General features: G+C 38.1%; 1 pseudogene; it reads right to left on the bottom strand.

The window, feature by feature from the left end:
• Positions 1-2,557: 2,557 nt before the first annotated feature.
• On the bottom strand, positions 2,558-3,629 carry LOC101447797 (mitochondrial fission regulator 1 pseudogene; annotated as a pseudogene).
• Between the last annotated feature and the right edge of the window lie 1,540 nt (positions 3,630-5,169).

The raw sequence follows: 5,169 nt of genomic DNA, 5'->3' as shown, positions 1-5,169 counted from the left end.
CACCCCAATATCAGCAGTGTTTCTATACACAAGCAATGAACAATCAGAAGCAGAAATTAAGAAAAAATTCCATTCATAATAGCAACTAAAAGAATCAAATATCTAACAAAGGATGTAAAGGACTTGTATACAGAAACTACAAAACGTTGCTAAAAGAAATTAAAGAAGGCGGCGGACTTGGCCCAGTGGTTAGGGCACCTGTCTACCACATGGGAGGTCTGCGCTTCAAACCCTGGCCTCCTTGACCCATGTGGAGCTGGCCCATGCGCAGTGCTGATGCGCGCAAGGAGTGCCATGCCACGCAGGAGTGTCCCTGCATAAGGGAGCCCTATGTGCAAGGAGTGCACCCCGTAAGGAGAGCTGGCCAATGCAAAAGAAAGTGCAGCCTGCCCAGGAATGGTGCCGCACACACGGAGAGCTGACACAACAAGATGACGCAACAAAAAGAAAACACAGATTCCCATGCCGCTGACAACAACAGAAGTGGACAAAGAAGAAGCAGCAAAATAGACACAGAGAACAGACAACTGGGGTGGGGGGGGAAGGGGAGAGAAATAAATAAATAAATAAATCTTAAAAAAAAAAAATTAAAGAAGACCTAAATAAATGGAAGAATATTCTATGTTCATGGATCAGAAGATAACAGTACCAAAACAATTTATAGATTCGGGGCAATCCCAATATAAAAATTCCAAAAATCTTCTTTGCAAAAGAATCACCACATTTATACGGAAGGGTAAGAGGCCCAAAATAGCTAAAGCCATCTTGAAAAGGAAGAATGAAGTTGGAGGACTCACAGTTCCCAATCTTAAAACGTATTACAAAACCACTGTAATCAAAACAGCATGGTACTGGCACAGAGACAGACATATAGATCAAAGGAACAGAAATGAGAATTTGTAAATTAACACTCACATTATGGCCAAATGATTTTTTTTCCAGGAAAATAAAACAATTTGCTTTATTTCAAAAAGTAAATTCCAAATATTGGCCAAAATTCAATACTGATACAAATATAAATTTCTTAGGAGGCCAAATACACATTGCAGGTGAATTTTCTGAATTTTGGTTTAAAGGCAGAATTTTAAAACTATGTAAAACTATTAGAAACACTTTCAATAACGTGTAAAATAAACCGCAGTTCACATTTAAGCTGAATAAACAATCCATGTAAATTACCTCAACTAATTTTTAATATTTAGAACACTGTACATATTTTCAATAAAATTTAAGAAAGACAGCTCTTGACTTTCCAAGAGCACTTAGGGTTTATGTTGAAAATGTAATTCAACATAACAGCATCTGACCAATGGTAAATAATTTTTAGGAAATGCTCACCTATTCAATAATGTTTCATTATAAGCTAATATTTTAACTAATATTAAAATTTAAAACTCCATTATGCCAACATTTCCAAAAGTAAGCAAATCATTTTACCATGCCATTTATTACATGGAATGGAAATATAGTACATTTTGGTTTTTATTTTGAAAGGGATTTAATGGAATAATTTGACTCCTCACTGCTTGACAACTACATTTTCTTCCTCAGCTCTGGGTGGCACTAAGGTGAAAACAGCTTTCATGGTCTTCTGCTTGCCTTGAACTTAAATGCTTTCTGGAATTTCAACAGTGAGCATCATCCTGTTCCTGCTCAAACCCCACCTCCACAAAAATGTGAGTGAGAAATGTAAGGTGGAAGTTCTGTTCAAGGCAAGAAGATTCCAACCTCAACTATGCCACTGCATCAACTTATGTCATAACAGCTGTTCTGTCCTTGTATAGTAAATTATTGTTGAAAATGAATGAGGACAACAGAATCCTTACTGCCATCATTACTAAATTTTTATATGTACTGTTTTATATCCAGGTATATGCATATAAAACATTTGTAGAGGTAAATTAGTGTTTAGGAATTTAAAAACTAGTAACATCTACAAGTGTCCTTCCTAAGTTCTCAAACCTATACAATTGTTTTTCTTGACTGGAAACCTGAACATCTTAGCTATTCATAAAAAACGTGTTAGAATACTGGATATCTTCATAATATAATAAAACAAAATTCATTAACTTGGTACTTTTGTTATTGCTTAATCCTCTAGTTTTAGAGGAAGGCCACTGATTAGTCAGATATTTACTAAGTAGTGTTGATTTCTACTGGTCAAACTTAGCCCTAACAAACCAACAGCTGAACCAGGATAACCTTTCTCAACTCATTGTCTATTCAGGAATTTGAAGCATTGTCAATTTTTTAAAAAAGATTTATTTTATTTATTTCTCTCCCCATCCCCCCCCCCCCCATTGTCTGCTCTCTGTGTCCATTCACTGTGTGTTCTGTGTCTGCTTCTATTCTTGTCAGTGGCACCAGGAAACTATGTCTTTTTGTTGCATCATCTTGTTGCATCAACTCTCTGTGTGTGCGGCGCCACTCCTGGATGGGCTGCACTTTTTTTTCATGCAGGGCGGCCCTTCTTGTGGGGCACATTCTTTGTGTGTGGGGCACCCCTATGCGGGGGACACCTCTGTGTGGCATGGCACTCCTTGTGCACGGCAGCACTGCATGTGGGCCAGCTCACCACACTGGGTGTGGTCAGGAGACCCTGGGTATTGAACCCTGGGCCCTCCATATGGTAGGCAGATGCTCTGTCTGTTGAGCCACAACTGCTTCCTGAAACATTGTAATTAAAGACTTTATTTTTCCTGTAGACTTCAGCATGTGTGGTCCAAACAACACAGTTTCTGAGGTGGTATCTGAATCTGACTTTGGAATTACTTTTTCAACTTCACTTTGCCTGTTGCTTCAATACTGATGAGCAAAGTTCTTTTTCAGGGCCTGTGCAATGAGGGCAGCAGACTCAATAGGCTCCCATGGTTTGGGCTTTACATCTTGCTCTGTTCTTTTAACAGAATGAAATTTTACACTGTTCATACCTTTAAGGACTTCTAGGATATTTGGCATGTCAGGTTTCTTTGGACTTTTCTTAGCCAAAGCTTTTCCAGCATTGGCTTTTCTCTCTACTTTTTAATCAGATCAATAGCTTATGTACTTTGGTAGAGACCTGCTGGAGGGAGGGTAGACAGCAGTGGCAGAGGTGGAGATGGAGGTGGAGGAGGTGGGATGGAGGGTGGTGCTGTGGTAACAGATGTGGTGGAATCTAAGTCCCCTGCAGTGAGAATCTGATGCTCAACTTGACCTCTGAGAATGGCAAGTTCATTTTCAAAGCACTGATCTTCTGCAGTGCTTCCTCATTCCTCAGTTGAGGCTCTTCTTGAGACTGGGAAATTTGCCTGCTTGGGGTTTCTCAAAGAAAGGAAGGTTATCCTGGAGCTGTTACCTTGACCTGTCTGACCTTAATCTTGTTGAACACTCTCCATCTTCTTTGGCTACCAATCCAACATCAGCAAAAGCTGCCACTGCATCTTCTCCTTGGTGGTTGTGACTCCATTCTATTGCAAGGCTGGTAAGCTGAAACTGAACTCTTGGACATTGAATCAAAGATAAATTGCTACCAATTTTCCTTATAATACCTTGAGATGAACTATATGGCTTTCCAGACCAAGTATGGATTGCATGCATACTCCAATTTGTTGGAAAACCATCCTAATTAGGTGCTTAATCCAGCTAAACATTTACATGGCAAAGTCTCCCCAAATTTGCATTTCAAGTACTTGAGGTATACATAGTAGCACATAGTCCAAAAGGTATGCCAGGCTGCATGGCAGCTGGCAATTTCTTCAGCATCTTGGGCTTCCAGCTTTCCTGCCACCACCAACTGATTTTTGACAAGGTGGCAAAGAGGACTCAATTGGGAAACAATAGACTCTTCAACAAATGGTGCTGTGAAAACTGGATTTCTTTGCAAAGAAAAAAAAGAAAAAGCTATCTCAATAACTCAAAATGGACCAAAACTCTACAAATAATAGCTAGAACTATCAAATTCCTAGAAGAAAATGTAGGGAAGCATCCTCAGGACCTTGTGTTAAGTAATGGTTTCTTAGACTTTATACCCAAAGCACAAGCAACAAAAGAAAAAAATAGATAAATGGGCCTCATCAAAATTAAAAAAAAAATTAGGATCAAAGGACTTTATTATGAAAGTAAAAAGACAACTTACACAATGGGAAAAATACTTGGAAACCACATATATGATAAAGGGTTAATATCCTGTATTATAAAGAAATCCTTCAATTTAACAGCAAAAAGACAAACAACCCAATTTAAAAATGGGCAAAAGACTCTTGAATGGACATCTCTCCAAAGAAGATTTACATATGGCCAGAAATCACATGAAAAGATGCTCAACACCATTAGCCATCAGGGAAATGCAAGTCAAAACCACAATTAGATACCATTTCATATTTTAAATGGCTGCTATTAAACAAATGGAAAATAAGTTGTTGGAGAGGATATGGGGAAATAGGACCATTCCTTCATTGCTGGTGGCAGTATAAAATGGCACAGCCACTGTGGAAGAGTTTAGCCATTCCTCAGCAAACTAAAGATAGAACTACCATATGACCCAACAATCCAACTACTAGGTATATATCCAAAAGAACCGTAAGCTGGGGCTCAAACAGATATTTGCACATTGATGTTCATAGTGGCATTATTCACAATTGCCAAAAGATGGAAGTAACTCAAGTGACCATCAATTGATGAATGGATAAACAAAATGTGGTGTATATAATACAAACAACAGAGTATTATTTGGCTGTGAAAAGGAATGAAGCTCTGATACATGGATGAACCTTGAAAACATCATGTTGAGTGGTATAAGCCAGACACAAAAAAAATTGTATAATCTCTCTCATTTTATACAGGTTACTAGGGGGTGGGGTAGGGATATAGAATGGGAAGTTAAGGCTTAAAATGTACAGAAATCCTGTTTGGAATGATGGAACTGTTTCGGTAATGAATGGTGGTGATGGTAGCACATCACTGTGAATGCAGTTAACAACATTGAAATATATATGAGCATAAGACTAAAAGAGGAAATGTTAGATTGTATATATGGTAACAATAAAAAGAAAAAAAAATCCATGGAATTATACCCCACAAACAGTGAACCCTAAGTTAAACCACAGACTTTAATTAATAGTACACTTATAAAAATATATTATCATGAATTGTAACAAATATTCCACACCAATGAAATGTGTTGACGTTAGG

This window comes from Dasypus novemcinctus, chromosome 17 (assembly GCF_030445035.2).
Source record: "Dasypus novemcinctus isolate mDasNov1 chromosome 17, mDasNov1.1.hap2, whole genome shotgun sequence".
Lineage (NCBI taxonomy): Eukaryota > Metazoa > Chordata > Mammalia > Cingulata > Dasypodidae > Dasypus > Dasypus novemcinctus.
Note: the sequence above shows the minus strand (reverse complement) of the source record. Positions and strands in the feature narration are given on the sequence as shown.